The sequence below is a fragment of the Leptonychotes weddellii genome, chromosome 2, assembly GCF_054177405.1.
Source record: "Leptonychotes weddellii isolate Sample4059 chromosome 2, ASM5417740v2, whole genome shotgun sequence".
In the NCBI taxonomy this organism is placed as follows: domain Eukaryota; kingdom Metazoa; phylum Chordata; class Mammalia; order Carnivora; family Phocidae; genus Leptonychotes; species Leptonychotes weddellii.
The window spans coordinates 160,392,952-160,412,466 of NC_138370.1; positions in this window are offsets into that span (position 1 = coordinate 160,392,952).

Here is a 19,515-nt window from a genome sequence, read left to right on the forward strand (position 1 = left end):
GCATGTAAGCATTAACCCAAATTCAAATTGCCATTTGAGTATCACGCTACCTGTATGTATAGGCTTAGGTACGAAATCATTTCCTTATTGTTTCCTTGTTTAATTTTGCTTTGTTTTTAAAATTCGGTTTTAACATTCCCAAATTGCTTTAGGTTGTTTTTTTTTTCTCTAGAAACAATATATTTCAGAACTTATTGAGGTTGTCTTTCTGATCAAGTATATGACCAATTTTTGTAAATATGCCTTAAATATAAGAGTAGAAGGTATGTAGGAAACGAAATTTCAGTTACTTGTGGGGTTTCCATGAAATCTTGCGATTCCCTGCGGAGCACCCGTGATGTGTTTGACTCCGTTAGCTCTTACTGGTGCTTCCATCTTAAGCCAAGTCTGTACCATTTCCTTCATTAGGATATCTCACTTGATCTCGTTCCTTCCACCCGGACAAGCTTAGTCATGTCTCTACGCTCGGAACTGCCTCTGCGAATGGACAGGCTGTCTGTCATTTCTCAGGGACTCAGCGTGTCTTCCAAGTCATGACCTTGGCATGTTTGAGGAAACAAGTCTTATGCAGAAGATACAAATAATCTTAAACAGGCACCAGAATATTAGGTTATCATTTAAGTCCCCTTGTTATACAACAAAACCACATCTTCTCTTCAGGGATGAAGTGAGGAAAAGAGACCAGTGGGCTTCTACAGAAGGCCGAACCGGGTTCACACTGCAGCTTTGCCTCTGACCGGCTGTGCCCTTGGGGCAAGTTTCTTTCCCCCCCTGGGCCTCACTTTATTTATTTTTTTTAAGATTCTATTTATTTATTTGACAGAGAGAGACACAGTGGGAGAGGGAACACAAACAGGGGGAGTGGGAGAGGCAGAAGCAGGCTCCCCACTGAGCAGGGACCCCAATGCGGGGCTCGATCCCAGGACGCTGGGATCATGACCTGAGCCTCACTTTGTTCACTTGCAAAGGTGGAGTTTCACTCACTCGACACTTCCCTTATTGAAGCATTATTATTTGGGCATTCAAATACCTAGTAGTGGCTGGGGATGCAATGATGAGCAAGCACAAACACAGTCCCTTACTGATTCGAATTTCTATTTTACAGTATTGTTGTGTGAATTAAATGGGGGTAATTCAAATAAAGGGTGTGGTACAGAATACATTGGTATTGTTACTATTAACCTTAAATTGTATGTGATTCAAATGCCTAATTGAAGCAGCCAGACTAGGGACTTGGTCTTTTTTGTTGAAGATGTCCAGCTTTAGGAGGAGTGCTTGTTGGTTCTTTGCACGGTTCCCTCTGGCCTACAGAAGTCCCACCACCATCTCATTTAGCTCGGTTAACTCTGCACATCTGAGCAAATTATTAGCAGAAAGAAGGAAGGGGCCAGGAGGTACTCTCCCCACCCATTCCAGATTCCCCTTGGTTAGCGCATTCTAGGAGAGATCTTTCATTCTTTCAAAATTATCGAATATCTTTTGTACATTGGATCATGTACTAAATGCAGAATAAACAAAACAAATGAATTGTGGCCTTTGTCTTTGAGAAGCCAAGAATGTTTGAGACCCAAATTCTAAAAATGCACCAGACCTCAGAATATCTAAGAGTGTAATAAGGAGGCTGTTCTTCAACGAATGTCCCGGATAGTGTTTGGAAAAACCTAGGTCTCATAATTTTTACAAATTCAAATGCAGCTCAGTGTCACTTGGGGATAGAATTTCCCCTGATGTCTTAACCATCTGCTAACCAACTTTCTGCCTCCGTTTGCATTCACTTTTATTTCAGCTGGACATCTCCTAACATCCTGAGAAGGAAATGTTTCTAAGCTATAAAGAACTTGGAATGTGTTTTTTCAAAAGTACGTTTTTCAACATTCAAGGAATTTCAAGAAATGTACCATTTGCCTAAGAGCAGATGATTTAAAACATGTCTCTTGTGATGGCTTCAAATAAGTTAGTGATTGGAAAGCTGATGCCTGAATATAAGGCATTATTATTCCACCCTGATGCTTCAGGGGAGGGAACTAGTTAGGGGAATATTTTCCTCCCGAACATTTCTCCCTGCTGAAATAAGTCAAAATACCCAACGTTCTTTGTATTCAGAGGTGACGCTGTTAGCCACACGACTCTCAGTTGCTGCCAATCCCGGGCTTCTGGAAGCAATGTCACGGTGCTTTAGCTTGCTTTTCAGTTTGCTCAGCATGTCTTTGAAGCATTGCCTCTATTCGTCTCTTCCACAGCTCACTGTTTTGTTTTTTTTTTTAAGATTTTATTTATTTATTTGAGAGAGAGAATGAGAGACAGAGAGCTTGAGAGGAGGAGGGTCAGAGGGAGAAGCAGACTCCCCGCCGAGCAGGGAGCCCAATGCGGGACTCGATCCCGGGACTCCAGGATCATGACCTGAGCCGAAGGCAGTCGCTCAACCAACTGAGCCACCCAGGCGCCCTACAGCTCACTGTTCAGCCAAATTGTACTATTTCAGCAGGAACTCAACTAAATACTTAAAAGCTAGTGGGCAAGCCTTCTTCTTGTTGAGGATTTAAGCCTGTGTGTTTTCAAACAGTGATCCTCAGACAGGCAGGCACCAGCCACATGGCCTGGGGTGTTAGTTACATGGCACACTCTTGGACCTCATCTCCAGACCAAGGCCTTCTGAAATTCTAAATGGGAGATCAGATAACCTGTGTTTTAAACAGACCCCCCGGTGATGCACCAATGGTTAAGATCTATGAGTTGAGGGCTTTTGCAATCACCAACTCTGTTCTGGTTGAGGCTCGTGTATTTCTTTACACACAGGGACATCAACAATCTGAGGAAGCCTATTCCCAGAAATACACCTGAACATCACCAAGAGTAAGTCTGTTCATACGATTCAAATCTTCCCAGAAAACTCTCTATCCTTTAAATATACTATGGCTTATATTTTGAAAATATCTCACATGCAGTCAAGTATATCTTTCTCAATAGCTAGATAGACAGCAAACAAATCAAGTTCAAAACATTAACATACTCTGAAGGAGGAGGAGCTTGAATACTGGGAGTAGAATTAAACTTCCGCAGGAAGGGAAAAAGCCCTCTTGGCTGATACACAGGCAAGAGCTCTTTTGGGCATTTGCTAAGAAAATTAAAAGTGTAGCACCTTCCAAGACAGGTATACCTCTGGCCCTGCTTAGGGCAGGTTACCCTCTTTCCTCTGGCCGCCTGGATGCGATCCCACTAGCTCAGAACTCCATTTCCATCTATATTGTTTCTACAAGCACAGACAGCATTTCTGCATTTTTTTTTTAAACTTTTGCTTTTGACATTGTAGATTTGTAGGAAACTGCACAAAAACAAATATACGGGGAGATTCCATATATCCAGTCCTCAGTCTCTCTGAAGATAACATCTTGTACAACTATAACAGAATATCAAAGCCAGGAAAACGGGGTTGGTCATCTGCACATTCCACAGAGCTGATTCAGATTTCACCAGTTTCATTTCTATAATTTCCCACAATGTGACAAGGTTACATTGCATTTTTTTTTTTAGCCTTGAGGCAACCTCCAACCACGCTGAACTTCTTGCTTGGACTGTCCAAGTTGTCTCTCAAGGTCCCAATGACTGTTTTTGTTAGTGCCCTGGTTACAAAGTTACATAAGTGCTTAGTGGTCTGACCATAATTCTAATATTCCTAAAAGCATTATTTTGAATGGACAATTTTGCTGAATGTGTGTTCTTCAGCAATAGCTATTTCATGTCATAGCAAAAATATCTGGCTCCAACATAATAGTTTATTTTTTACCTATAGGAGAGCAGAAGGAAGGTGTTCTGTCTGGCAAGCGCTTCTCTTCCAATTGGCAATCAAAGTCACCCAGACTCTTTTCATCTTGTCACTCTGCCACTTTGATGGTTAATTTTCTGTGTCAACTGGACCAGTGCCCAGATATGTGGTAAGACATTATTTCTGAGTGTGTCTGTGAGGGTTGTTCCTGGGTGAGGTTAACATTCGAAGAAGTACACTGGGTAAAGCAGATTACCCTCCCCTAGTGGGGAAGCCTTATCCAATCTCTCACAGGCCTGAGTAAAATAAAAGGCTGAGTAAGAAAGAATTCTTTCTGCCCGACTGTCTTTGAGTTGGAACATGGGTCTTCTCCTATCTTTGGGCTTGGACTTGGACCAGAGCCACATCATCAGCTTCCTGGTTCGTAGGTCTTTGGACTTGGGCTGGCACCGCACGACTCGCTTGCCAGGCCTCTAGCTGGCTAACAGCAGACCTTGGACTTCTCAGCCACCATAATCACGTGAGCCGATTCCTCATAGTAAATCTCTTTCTCTCTCTACATCCTATGAGTTCTGTTTCTCGGGAGAACCCTGCCTAATACAGTCACCCTCTAGGGCCACGATGTAGTTGCAGTTTCAATTCTCTAGTAGCTGGGGACAGAGGGAACAGAAGACACAGCTTCTTCTTCTGGCTTGGACTAGAAAATGGCACATTTCATGTTCACTTATGTTCCGTGGGCTAGAACTCAGTCCTATGGCCACACCCGACTGCAACAGGGGCTGAGAAAAGCTGTCTAGACCAAAGGTTCTCTCTCCTTAGCTCCCAAAAAGGGAGGTTTTCTTAAGGGGAAGAGAGGGGAGAGGGAATGGCTTTGGAGTAGGCAAAACCTAGTGTCTGAAATAAGGATGAGTGCCTAGATAAGGCTACAAACTTTCATCGTAGAATCGTTTGTAAGAAAAAAATGTTTCAACCACCTAAATAAGCTATAACAGAAGACTGGCTAAATACATGATAATGGATTTATACAACAGAAAAAAATGTGATGTTGAAAATGGTATTTTAGGGGCGCCTGGGTGGCTCAGTCTTTAAGCTTCTGCCTTGGGCTCAGGTCATGGTCCCAGGGTCCTGGGATCGAGCCCCGCATCGGGCTCCTTGCTCCGCGGGAAGCCTGCCTCTCCCTCTCCCACTCCCCCTGCTTGTGTTCTCTCTCTCGCTGTCTCTCTTTGTCAAATAAATAAATAAAATCTAAAAAAAAAGAAAATGCTATTTTAGAAGAATACATGGTTTAGAAGTACATTGAAAGCATTTATAATGCATTGTTAAGTGTCAAAAGCAGGGAACAGAACATATATATGACATATTCCCTTTTCTGGAAAACAACAAAACTGGTAAATACATGCACAGAAGAGAGGCTGGATGAACATACAACACGATTTTAACAAGTGGTTATCCCTCTGTGGGAAATTACAGCTGATTCTTGTTTTTGTCTCTTTTTTAATCTGTATTTTCTAAATTTTTTGAAATATAACAAAAACGTGTCATACTTTTTTAAATAATTTTTTTATTTTTTAAAAGATTTTATTTATTTATTTGAGAGAAAGAGAGCACAGAGGGAGAAGCCGACTCCCCACTGAGCAGAGAGCCCGATGCGAGGCTCCATCCCAGGACCCTGAGATCACAACCCGAGCCGAAGGCAGATGCCTAACCCACTGAGCCATCCAGGCACCCCAAAATGTGTCATACCTGAAATAATAATTATAAAAAGTTATTTTTTTTAAAAAGGGAATTGATATAGGTGACCATAAAACAAGGATAAAAAGAACAAGGTCACAGAACTGAACTGGTGACCTGGGTTTGAATCTTTGCACTTACCAGTTTGTGACCTTGGAGGAGTTATCGACCTTTCTACATCTTGATTTCATCCATAAAATGAGAACACTGGTGATGAAAATATGCCCTCCCTGGCTTCCTGTGATGCTTAAATAAAATATTGTCCTTGCAGTTCAGTACTTGGCACACAGTAAGTGCTCGCAAGCCTTCACCACTGTTACTATGACCATTATTAGTAGTAATAGTAGAGTGTCTTGGGGCAACTTAAGGTCCTGGGATAACATGATGGTGTTTGAATGTTCTCTCCACTCCAGAGCCAAATATCAATCTTCGTAAAGAAAGCCCTGCTTCTCCCACATCAACATCGCTCTGGTTTCATCTCAGTTTCAGCACTATTCTTGTTCATGAACTTTCAAAGAGGTTCTTTGTTATGACCATCCAACCTAAACTCGGATCTCATTAAAAAGATTGCAAATTACAATCTTCATTATTTCATCTTACTAGAAGATCATACCATCAATCAGTCATCATTAAAGATCACTTCTAAAGAATTGGGGTTTTAAGCAGGTGCATTGACAACATTTTGCGGAACATCTCTCTCTCACCACCAGCACACACATACATAACACCATTCCCAGTGTTTCCTTTTATGTAGGAGTAAGTCTCCTGGTTTTCTCCAGTCCCTCCCTCCCCCCTCTCCCTCCTCCCAAACAGGCCTTTCTTCTTCCTTCTCTATGGGGAGACTGCCCTGGGCTGGGACTGGTTGTGGATAAATCTGGCTAATTCTGGATGCTGTATAGGAAGCCCACTTGGTGATGTCTCTGATATAGACTTTATCAGTAATAAAAATGATATTTGGCCTCTATCTGCCTTATCATTTGTCTTATTTCTTAATTGGTTCAAAGCCTGGATGGAGAAAGCAGTTTTATTTATTGGGCCGTACTCAAAGTTCCCAAGAAAAACACACACACGTGAGTTTCTTGATAATATAGCTTAGTAATAATAAAGGTGGTTTTTTGTTTGACTTTCTTCATTTTTTACTAAAGGTATGGTAGGAAGCAGGTAAGGAAGAGGGTGCACTGAAATATCTAAAGAAGTAAAACAATCTGACTAGAATAGGAAAGATTAGGTGAGTGCTCAGTGTGGGTTCAGTTTGCATTTTTAGGATAGGATAGTTGCTTCTCAAACTTTAATAGTGCCAAAGAATCACTTGGGGATGTTGCTGAAATTCATATGCTGATTCAACAGGTCTGGGGTGGAGCCCAAATTCCATATTTCCAGTAAGCTCCAGGTGATGCTCCTGCCTCTGGCCTGTAGACAACACTTAAACAGCAAGGATGTAGGATATTATGAATTGCTACCTTCCATACTCAATAATCACTTATCAACTTACTTATTTTGAGGCCTATTTACATTAATAATTATTCTGCCTAATCTAGTATTTATGACAGGCCTCCAATTTCCCAAGTGCACTTCTATCCGGAAAGCAAATCCTATTTCTCACCTGCCCCTACCTTTTAATGGTTCCACATTATCAGCAAAATTTTGCCACATTAACAAACCACCCTAAAATGCAGTGGCTTAAAACAACAACCATTTACTTTTGCTCACAGTCTTGTGGGTTATAATTTGGGTTGAGCCCACCTGAGGATTCTTTTGCTGGTCTTCACTGGGCTGAGGCTTGCATCTAGGGCCACCTGCAGGACACTAGGTCGCTGTTCCCCCAGCAGTGCTGACTGTTGACTGGGGCAACGCAGAGGAACTGGACCAGGTGTTTGTCCTCATCATCCAACTAGATAGAGCAGGCTTGTTCACATGGTGGCAGAAAGATTCCATGTGCAACATCAGGGTAAGTCCAAATGTGCGAGGCCTTTTCATACCTCTACCTGAATCACATTTGCTACCATCCACCCTACTGGTCAAAGCAAATTGCATGACCAATTTCAGCACCAGTATGACAGTTACCTAAGGGGATGGAGGTGGGAGGCAGAGGCATTTGTGGTTGCTTTTGCAATCCAACTATTCAAGTTCAAATTGGCCTTGAAGTTGGATTTTGCAATCCAACTATTCAAGTTCAAATTGGTATTCTGGTAACTCTGACTCTTATATTCCCTTACCAGGCTTGTTTTTGTCTCCACACTATTGCTCTTTCCTTTCTCTTCTCCTGGAGCACTCTTCCTATTTTTGGACAGAGCTTTAATCTACTTTCAAATGCTACCTCCCACTTAAGATTGATGTCTAAATTGAATGGGGTCTTCAACCATATAGCACATCTCATTCAGACTATTATAGTTACCTATATACAGATGGCATCCTCCTCTACTAGATGAGATATTTCTAAAGAGTTTTTGATTGTGGCTTGCCCATGTTTGTATTCCTGCAACATTCAGCAAATAATATCAATTGCTACAATTTATTGAGTGCTACTATTTATTGAGTGTAGTTCTTTTGTATATCTGTCATCTCGTACAAAGGAGGTATTCACATTGGCTCCTTTCTACAGATTAGGAAAGTGAAACAGAAAAGTAAAATAATTTGTCTAAGAGCACAGAGCCAGGAAGCTGTAGAGTCAGAATTTGAACCTGTATCCCTTAAGTCCAAGAGCTTGGTCTTTTCAGTTAGTCTCCTAATTGAATGAAAAGCATGGTTTTGAATAGGCCACATGCAGATAATTAAGAATTGACCAAAGAGTGTATGTTTGTCTTCTTGGGAATGCAAGTCAGGCTTTGAGGACAGAAGACAGTCCCAGAGTTAATGGGCTTTCATAGAGTCAAGCTCAGATTCTGACTCAGGTCTATAGGTTCACAAATGGTTCTCAGTTCTCCGTAGAAATGGTTCTCAGGCTCTGTAGAACTGAGTCATTGCTACGATGATTTCAGACTCACAAGGCTTGAAGAAAGTCTCGAATGCTAACTTATTAGTGTTTGGGGAGATAGAGAAGGGATAACCACACCAGCATAAGTGTCAGATGGTCAGCATGATCTTTTATCAATAGGAAAACTAAGGTGAGAAGGTTGCAGACTGTGTTTGGTTCCTGCCCCTTTCCAAAAACAATCTGAGCCCATTGCAAAGGGAGTGGCTATTTTTTTTTTAAAGATTTTATTTATTTATCCATGAGAGACAGAGACAGAGAGAGAGAGAGAGAGAGAGAAGCAGAGGGAGAAGCAGGCTCCCAAGGAGCAGGGAGCCCGATGCGGCACTTGATCCCAGGACCCCGGGATCATGACCTGAGCCGAAGGCATCAGACGCTTAACCATCTGAGCCACCTAGGCACCCCGGGAGTGGCTATTTTTAAGTAATACAGTCACCAGTGAGGCATGATGAGTCATTCTTGATGAAAAGGCTGAATCTGCCAAGCCAATGGGAAGACTCATATTGAGTCGTCAGTGCTCCATCTTTCTCGGGCAATACCGGACAAATTCTTTTCTCTCAACGTCTCTGTTTTCAGCATTCCATAGGAAAGTCAGTATTGAATGGGCTTCACTTCCTTGGTTTAGGATTGTGAAGCTGACTGTATTCTGGTAACTCTGACTCTTATATTCCCTTCCCAGAATTATGATTGCAGTTTGGGCTGCTGTCATAGGGGATGACAATGCCTTCGGCTTAGTTACTCAGGGATAGGGCATTTCGTCAGTCTTTCTGTAGGTGTGAATAACACAGGCAAAATAATTATTTATTTTTGGTGAAGTGAATGGACGCTTTAAATTTGTTTTTCACTTGTAAAAAATGTGGTACATAAGTGAGATTCTGAAGGAAAGAAATGCAAACTCCTAGAGTAGCAGTTAGGATTGAGTGCAGGAAACAGACAAGACTCTAGATATTTTAACTATGAAGGGACTTTGCGTAGGGAGTGAGACGTTTACAAAATCTTTAGGTCTAGAGATGTGGACTCTAGACTGGGCTTCTAGAACTGCCTCCCAGAATACTGCAGAACTGACCCACCGAGGGAGCTACCACCTCGCAGACCACCGTGGGGGCAATGGGGCCAAGAAGCCATCCCTGAGACCGTTCTTGTGTCAGGAAGCCACACTGCCTCTGGACACCCAGAGGACAGACCCTAAAAACCCTCACGTCTCTGCTGCCTTGCTTGCCAATGACAACACAGTGGAAAGAAGCAAGAAAATGCCCTCCACCTTCCAAGTCTCATGCCTGTACATCTAATGGGCTACACTTAATTTGCTTCTAGAATGCTCGTTGGGAAGGAGTTTGGAGAATGTAGTTTGTAGTTATCCAGCCTCAAGTAAGGTCCTCGAGAAGGAAGCTGAGCGAGCCAGTCCACACGCGGGTCCAGTGGCTTCCTCACTACCATGACCACGACTTGCTGTAATAGCAGAGATCATGGTGTCACATTTTCTGAGCGCTCCTCTGGGCCACATGCTGGGCTAAGCCCCTGCCATCCCTCATTGCCTTCCCCTCACTATTATGATGCCCCTCTTGCAGAGACGCAAGCTGGGGCCTAGAGAGATTGGGTAATTCGCACGAACTTGTGGGGAGGATAAAAAGAGCCAGTTATGGACTCCATCTGTCTGATTCCAGAGCCGCTGTCCCCAACGCTGCTTGACCACTCACCATTATCCCGGCTCTACCACCCGCCCTCTCTCTGTGTCAAAGGCCTGGGAAACTCGTCCTCACTCTCTTTCAAGTGTCAGCAAGCCCCAGGCTCTGGGCCAGTTCACAGACCCCTGACAAGTTTCCTGCAGCTTTTCTCTTGCTCCTGCTTTTACAGGGGATTATCTCCATCTCCGCAGTTTTAGAGCTCAGAGGCAGCTTTCTCTACCTACCTCTCCACCCTCTGGAGAGAGAACTGCTTTACTCATCCCAGGGAAGGTCTTAAATTACCTTCTGCTACATCCACATCGACTTTTATTTCATCTCTCTCCATCTGAAATAGAGAAGATGAAGGCGAGACCAAGCTTTCTGAATTCTGAGTCTCAGCAAAATGTAATTACTACTTTTTTTCCCCCTAATCACAGGAGACTTCTCTGAGCAACCTAGTTACTGATTCTGCTCTTCCCCCATTCCCTCCCTCCTTCCAACTGCTCTTTGAAGCTTGATGTTGGTGTGAAAGTTATTTTGCTTCGAATTGCTTAAAAGGCCTCATTAATGAGGTTGATGACAGCCAGATCCTGCCATGCTTCTCAAGACACTTGTCATTTCCCTTACCCCAAACATTCTGGAACACATGTGAATGGAATGACAAAATGGCACGGTCCTTATTTATCTGCATCTGCCAATGGAAAATATCTCCTCCACAATTCAAAATGCCCTCATAATCTGAGATGTCACCGATTTGTTCCCCGGTGTCTGCCTTCTGTCCTCTCTCCTCACCTGGATTCATTCAGCAACCACCAAATGATAAACAATCTTTGGAACCCATTCTTATCGTTTCTCCATTGAAAAATGTTTGTGAATGCATCCCATGTGCCAGGCACTCCGCTAAGTGCTAGGAAGAGTAGGTGAATAAATAGAAGCTTCCAGAAGCTTCCATCTAGACATTACATAAGCAATCAATTCATAAAAGAATTTTAAGTGAATATATATAGCATTTACTTCAAATTAAGTTCCCGCTTAGATAAGACGTTCAGGGAAGTCTTTTCAGATGAGGTGACATCTATACTGAAGGGGAACTGGAAGCCAGCCATGCAAAATGAAGAGGGCAAAATCACTGAGGGCTGCAGGCAGAGCATGTGGATAGGTCCTGAGGTGAGAAAGGAAACAGGTGTGTTTCAGGGTCTGTAGGGAGGTCAGTGAGGTGGGAGCTCACCAGTTGAGGGAGAACAGTGCTCGGTGTCAGTGGGGGGCCAGACCTTGCAGGGCCTTACAGGTCAAGATCAGGAGTCTGGACTGCATGCTCAGTGTGATGGGAAAACTTTAAAGGGGAAGCATGTGATTTGATATATAGTTAAAAGGTACTTCTCGCTGCTGAGTGGGGACTGGAGTGGGATCAGGGGTGATAAGCCAAAGTGGAAGCGGAGAGACCACTGCATTTGTCCAACGAGAGATGGCAGAGGCCTGGTCCAGGTGGTGGCATGGGACGTGGAGAGAAATGGGTGGGGTGAGGCATGATGACATTGCTGATGGATGAGGTGTGAGTGATGCTGGAGCAGAGGTGTCTATGATGCCCTCCGCACTTTCAGCCTCAAGGAATCCCGGCACCACTATGGTGGGGTGCTCCTCTGTTCACGCAGTTTAATGGGCTTTGTGACTCAGTACACTTCTGGGCAGCTTGCCCTCTCTCCCGTTCTGGTTCTGCTCTTGTTATTCCATCCACATCGCAGTGGACAGAGCCCTGATACTACGTACTGACAGGGTGGGGGAGTGGGAGAGAGTTCAGGCTCTGGAGTCAGAAGCCTGCTCACAATGCTATTTCCCTTGACCAGAGGTGCCATCCTGCCCGGCTTTTCTGACACTCAGCTTCCTAGCTGTAAAATGGAGACAGGATACTCATACCTGCATTGTAGTGTTGCTGGGAGGACTGGATGAACCACTGCAGGTAAAGTTAGAGCTGCGCCTAGCAGAGGGGCTCCGTACGAATGCTTATTAGTGTAAATCCAAGGACCAAGTGCTTTTGAACTGCCTGTATTTCACTCTGGGACCGCCCTGACAGCAGGATTTAGCGCTTCAAGGCATCCCCCAAATAGACCCAAACCTAGAGTGGATTAACAAGAAAAGACTATTTTACTAAGCATTTCACAGGGAGATGGAAGATGGGGATTTCCTCTAGAACGTACAGCATTTCACTTCAAATCTCTCATTGAAAATCTGGCCCCTGCTCTCCCTCCCTGGCCCTTCGCTGCCCATCAACCTCCCCCCCACACTGCCTTCTTGCAGCTCCCCTGGCCTTTGGACCTGGACTCTCCTCACTTTACCTGTAGCTTTCTTTTCACAGAAACCACTAATGGTTTTGCTAATCTCCTCTTTGTTTTCTATTTTTCTGATTTCTGGTCTTTCTTATTTCTTTCCTTCCATATTCTTGGGTTTATTTTCTGTTCTTTTACTAGATTTTGAGATAAAATCTTAGCTCAGAAAGTTTTAAGCCTTTTTTTTTTCTACTATATGCTTTCCCCCCCGACTTACCCCACTCCCTTACTGTATACTTTTAAAGTTTCCTTCTAAGTGTGGTTTTAGCTATTTCCTGTAAATCTTGATACGTGGTGTTTTTTATTACCATTCAGTTCAAAAGTCTTTTTAATTTTTACTATAAATTTTCTTTGATATATGGATTACATTTAATTTCCAAATAAGCCTTATTTTTGTTATTGATCCTTAGCTAAGTTGCATTAGGTCAGAGAGTGTGTTTTGCCTGATTTCACAGCTTTGAAATTTGTTGTGACTTGAATGACCCAGGATATAGTCAATTCTGGTAAATGTTTCATGTGAGCTTGAAAAGAATGTATGCTTTGCAGTTTGATATAGTGTTCTATGAGTGTACATTAGGTCAAGGTACTAAACATGGTGTTTCCGTATCTTTACTAGTTTGGGGGTTAACTTTTACTGTCAGTTCAATATCCCAGTATGACTGTAAATTTGTCTATTTTTCCTTTTGTCAGCTTTGACTTTATGTATTTTAAAACTATGTTATTATGTATATGCAAATTTAGAAATATTCTATCTTCCTGGTGAATTGAATCTTTTATCATTATGAAGTTTCCTCTTTATGTTTAGTAACGCCATTTGTCTTAAAATATACTTTTAAAATCTAATATTAGTAATCTATGCTGGCTTTCTTGTTAATATTTCCAAGTTATATCTTTTCCCATTCTTTTCCTTTCAACTTTTAATTTTTTTCATAGCTTTTGGTTTTAGATGTGTTCTCAGTAAAGAGCATGTAATTGCTTTTGTTGTTAAAAATCTAGTCTGATAATCATCATCTTCTAAAAGGAATATTTAGCTCACTTATATTTAATACTGGTTTCTATGTGTCTACCCATTTCTTTTTCTCTTTCCTGCCTTCTTTTGAACCTCTCATATTATTTTTCTTTTTTTCTGTATTCATTTGGAAATTATATAATCTTTTACTATTTCTTTACTGCTTACCCTAGAGATTACAAAATAAATTCTACATTTGCAAAAATCTAATGGCAATTGATATTTTTACTCTCTTCTGAGACAATACAAATAGCTTTGTAACAGAATTTCCCAAATTTTAATGTGTATAAATCACAGAGGACTCTGTTGAAATGGGAATTCTGACTTAGCAAGTCTGCAGAAAGGCCAAGATTCTCCCTTCTAATAACCTCCATGGGCCACTCTAAGAGTACAAAGCCCTTAGAACACTTCAACTCTATTTACTAAGCCCCTCTGTAATTAAATGTCAATTAAGTGCTTTCATCCTATACATATATAAACCCCTCAACACGTTACTGTAGTTTTTTTTCTATAGATAATATTAACCTACATTCACTCACAATTAACTTGCCATTTTTGTTGCTTTTTACCCATCTTGCATTTGATATTCCATCTGAAACCATCTTCCTTTTGCCTTAAGGACTCCCTTTAGGGTTTCCTTTCATGGTGTTCTGTTGGTGAAAATTCTCCGTTTTTATCTGAAAATGTCCCCTTCATTTTTTAAAAATAAACTTTTTATTTTGGAATAATTTTAGAATTACAGAGATAAAACAGAAGTTTCTCACATACTCTTCACCCAGTTTCCCCTAATGTTAATTTTATCTTACCATAATATATTTGCCAAAACTAAGAAGCCAACTTGACACATACTCTTCACCACACTTCAGACTTTATTTGGATTTCTCTAGTTTTCTCATTAGTGTCTTCTTTCCACTTCAGAATCCAATCTAGGATACCATAAGTGATTAAGTCATCTGAATATCATGTACACCTGATATGAGAAGGACACTGCACCTCTGTGGTGTTCTCCAAAACCAATAACCCTAGTCTAACCATGAGAAAATATCCAACTCCAATTGTGGAACGTTCTAGAAAATACCTGACCAGTATTCCTCAAAATTGTCATAGTCGATGAAAACAAGAAGAATCTGAGAAATTATAATAGACTGAAGGAAACAAAGGAGACATGATAACTGAATGCAATATGCATTCCTTGACTGGCACATTGAAAAAGGCAAAGCAAAGATCGACTACAAGAAAGCAACTAAATTTAGGTAGAATTATTCCAAGATGATATTTGGGTTAGGTACTAGTGGGAAGCAAGGGACAAAAATTTTAGTGATTGTTGTGACGTCTTGAAAAAATTGATAATCCTTACCTGTTTGGTTTCTTTACTGGCAAGAGTGAATGTTAGAAGGGCTAGCTAGTGCACGGTCGGAGAAGATCTTCGGATATAAGACCTTCAAAGATTTTATTTAGGGGAGGGGCAGAGGGAGAGGGAGAGAGAGCATCTCAAGCAGACTCCTCACTGAATGCAGAGCTTAGACACCGGGCTCCATCTCACGACCCTGAGATCATGACCCTGAGATCGTGACCTGAGGTGAAATCAAGAGTCAGATACTTAACCAGCTGAGCCACCCAGGTGCCCCTGGATATAAGACCTTCAACTATAGCTTTGGATCCTTCCTTTGCTTCTGGCTTCAAGGGATATTGGAGATGTTGGGTAGCAGTTTGGTAGGATCTATCTACTTTCTGGCTTCTGCTCCAATTATTTTTTCTGCATCAGGGGACTTTGAAGGTCACAGAAAGTCAGGTATGATGGCAAGATTTTTATCTGGGAGGACAAAGGCATATATATATATATATATAAAACAGATACAACTTGATTACGAATAGAGGAGTCCTCTGGAACCTTAATAGTTCCTCTGTTGAGCATTTAATATTACAATTCCATTTGCAGAGTAAGTCTCTCCTTATTAAATTTGCAGGGGTGCTATGACAGAGCAAAAGGTAATGTTTTTCATTCAAGGGTGCAAGCGCTACAGTTAAGGACTAGCAGGTCGAAAAAATCTGGGGGTTGTTTGAAAGACCTATTGTGTATGTTTACTCTGAGGAAGACGTTGAGCAAGGCAAGGGGTTTAATGTAGTAAGAGTAGTAGCCTTATCTACTAGGAATTGATTAGGTTGACCATCTATATTTATCCAACTTGAGTGTTTAAGGGTAAGTCAGGATATTGAGAGCTGTTTCCTTCTTCAGAGTACTCTCTTTGATCAGAATTGAGGGTTTTTCTTTGTGCCTGGTTTTTCTTTTGTAAGACGGGACATTCTTTTTGCCAGTGTCCCTTCTTGTCAAAAATAGTTGCTTGGGAGCTGTGCCCCCTAGCTGTTTGATCTGCAAGATCATAATTTTAGATTCTGTCTCATTTTTATTCTAAACCCTTCTTTTTCCCCCAAATTTTGATTGAAATCCTAGTTAGTTAACATAATATTGGTTTCAGGAGTAGAATTTAGTGATTCATCACTTACATACAACACCCAGTGCTCATCACAATAAGTGCCCTCCTTAATACCCATCACCCATTTATTCTAAACCCTTCTTAAAATGTCTAACAAGTGTTCAGCAAAGGTGCTATTTCCTTTTCTATTTTTGAATCAGGCTTCAGCTTCAGGTTTAACTCCATTGACAGATTGAGATGAAAGGGCTGTTTTTACACTGACACCTCTGTGAACTCCCGAATGTTGTCAGAGGGATTTTCTAGTCTAGCACAAAAATCTCTTATATATATATATTTTTTACCATTTTTCTGTTTTCATGATTAAATTATGGTCCAATCAATTTTTGTTGGAAATGTTTAGGGATACTACTGGTGAGAGGCTTTGCCCTACTTTTCAGGCCTTTTTTTTTTTTTTGACCCTAGCTTCATTATGGACAACGAGATCCTATAGATCCAATCCTGGGTCAATCCAATCAGCTTTTGCTATTCAAGATTTAGCATCTGTGGTCCTGACCAACATATGTATAAGCTGATGTAGGTTAGGTAACCCTGAATCATATGCACCCAAAAGAATTGTTCTAGGAATAGTTGCTGGTCTTGTTGGGGGTCTTGTAGGGAGGTCCTTAACTATAGCTCTTAATTCATCTTGGGTCCAAAGTTTAAATTCTACAGTTACCTGCATATCTGGCTCATAAGAGAGATGGATCATTAAGCAACTGACATTTTATGGTGTTAGGAGGTCCTTGGGAAAACATACAGGGTCTGCTCAAGAGGAAGAGACAGACGTAGTTGACAGAAGCGATGAAAGACAGAGATGAGAAGGATAAAGAGGAAGAGCGAAATTGGATATAGGGAGGCAAGTGGAGGACAAGGAGAGGGAGGATTTACTAGGAAATGAGTCTAGTTCCTTGTTGCTTAGGCTTGTCAAATTGCTCACTAGCTTTGGCCAAAGTATCTTTTAATGAAATAATTTTTGAACCAGAATTTCTTTTGGAGGCTTCTGTATACCAATTAAAAACTGCTGTCCATTGACCTAAGAAATTCTAATTCCCCTTCTTTTCTAGGGTGCCTATTAAATACAAAATTTATTCAAGTCAAATGTTCCACAGACTGGCCACAGCTGAAGTTATTCCACTTAGAGAGCTAGCCACCAGAACTGGGATTGTAATGACAAAACATATAAGAAGCAGCAGTTTTTCCTGGAGGAGGAGCGGATTTAGGCCTGGATAACCCCAGGAGAGCCGGCAAAGCTTGGTTGAAAGTGATGCTTGTGTTCATTGTGTGTCAGGCCCACCCCCCCCCACCTGAGGGCTGGCCCCCTCCAAACACTGACCCCTTGGCAGGTAGAATAGTGGAGTGAGCCCTCTCTCTGAATTAAAGGCAAATTCTCAGGACAAAAAAAAAAAAAATCAAGGTGGAAGGAGTGCCTCACCCAGTTTTACTAGTGGCCGATGGTGAAGTTTGTCCAAATGGATGCCCATCTGGTGAGAACTGCAAACTCACTGGTCTGTGAGGCTGGCTCGAACAACAGGCTTATAGGGCCTATGTCTGTGTTCTACCCTATCATTCTCCTTCTTATGACAAATAGTACTTTCAGATAACACAATACAAAATAAAAGTACAAAAGAGAGCCCCCCAAAAAGGATGAAAAAGAATAGCCTGATTCCACCCAGGATAGCGTAAGTAGAATAAATAGCTGAGGAACTCAATGCAAAGATAGCAGAGTTCAGACCCAGCTCTGATGATGTTGGCACAGATGTGACAAGCCACACGCAGCAAGGTACAAGGGTCCTCTGTGGGGACCACATCGGGTCAGAGGCTGGGGTCCATGGTGATGGACAGTGCAGACCGTGTCTCAGTGGAGTCTCCAGGAAAGCTGTGGCAAGAAACAAAGACCACCCAAGTAATAAACAGAGACTGTTCATTCAGAGCTTGCTAGGGCAAGGGAGTTAGTCACCATCACTTGCATTTGGCAGACTCAAGGGCAGCCAGGGAAGTGGAAAAGCTTTATGGTGAAAAAATGGCAAGGGTTCAGATGTGCTCTGATTGGCGGTTGTTGGCAAGGGGAAGATGGAGGTAGGCTAATTAGAAAAGAGCATCTTAGATCATTGGTTTAGGGAGAGCATATTTGGCTTTCTCTGCTTGGTCCTGAGTTGGAAGTGAGTGAAAAAATTGGGAAGCTGGCAGGCATCAGCTGAGTCCTAACTGTTCTGGCAAGATTGCTGCAGGGGTTTTGGTTTGGCTTCCTGGGCTACTTGCTGCAGAGATTATGGATGGGGGTACTTATCCTCTCAGACAGGGTCTGGTCCTTATCCAGTCTATCAAGGGAAGATGGCATTGTGCAATTACATCTCATTTAATCATCATAACGATCTCCTCCATGTCTCTGTTTTACAAGTGAGGAAAGCAAAGTTCAGGGAATATGAGTAATGTATCCAAAGTCACACAACTAGTTAACACAAGCAAAATTCAGACCTATGAATGTTGGATCTATTTTTAACCATGTTACGTCTTATAAGGGCAATGAAATTATTCTGATGTTGCCCTATTAAAGATATTAGATGCTCACTAAGTACTCCTTGGGTGAGAGAATGGATGAAAATAATTTCAGAACACTTCTTTCACAATTGCCTCCAGAGCCTGTATTTTTTTTTTAAATAACTTATATGAAGGCAGAGCTTGATGATGGATTTAGTTTCCAGAAACAAAGATTTTTCCAAATTAAGACCAGTAAAGAAGGTGAGAGAAACTGCTGGCTCAGAAACCTAGTGTGTCCACTCAGTAATGAGATGGATCTTGTGATTTTTGCACATTTGCCTGTGATCCCCAAATCAGCTTTGAAGGCTTTCCCAAAGGAGAAGTTGCAAGAATAGTTGTATTTGGGGAGTAAGAACTCTTCACAAGTTTAAAGGTTGATGCTTACTTAAAAAAATAAGCTAAATTCTCATTATTTTTGTGGTTTATCTTTCTGTGTAATTTTACAAAGTTCTCAAATGGTCTATCATTAATAAATATTTGTCAAATATCTATTATGTGTTTAGTTCTGTGCTTTGAACACAGATATCAAATATTGCCTTTGTCAAACCGGCTCACAGTCTAGTTGAGGAAAACAGAAAATTAACATCTGGAATGCAGTTTGACAAGTGCCAGGCTGACAAATGGTGGGTATCGATACCCTGGAAACATGTAGCTAAACATTCCTGGGAGTGGCAGGGAGGTCAGAGCCTGATCTGCAGCATTTGTTGATTTCCACGGTGTAAATACTCCCACCATGGCCAATTTCAAACTTCCAACATGATGCCACTAAAAAGGGAGTTGGAAAGACATATGCAGCAGTACACCATTATGCTGTATTTCCACTGTCCAGATACAAGAGATGTAAATGATCTCAAAAGTGCAGATAACAGTAAAGTGTAGAAAACATAAGTAGGAAGTGTAAGTTTGTGTATTTACCACGTTTGCCTTTCATATAGTTTACTGTAAACTTACATAATCTATTGCTAAAAAGCAGCTGTATTTTTTTTTTTTTTAAGATTTTATTTCTTTATTTGAGAGAGAGAGAAAGCATGAGGGAGGGAG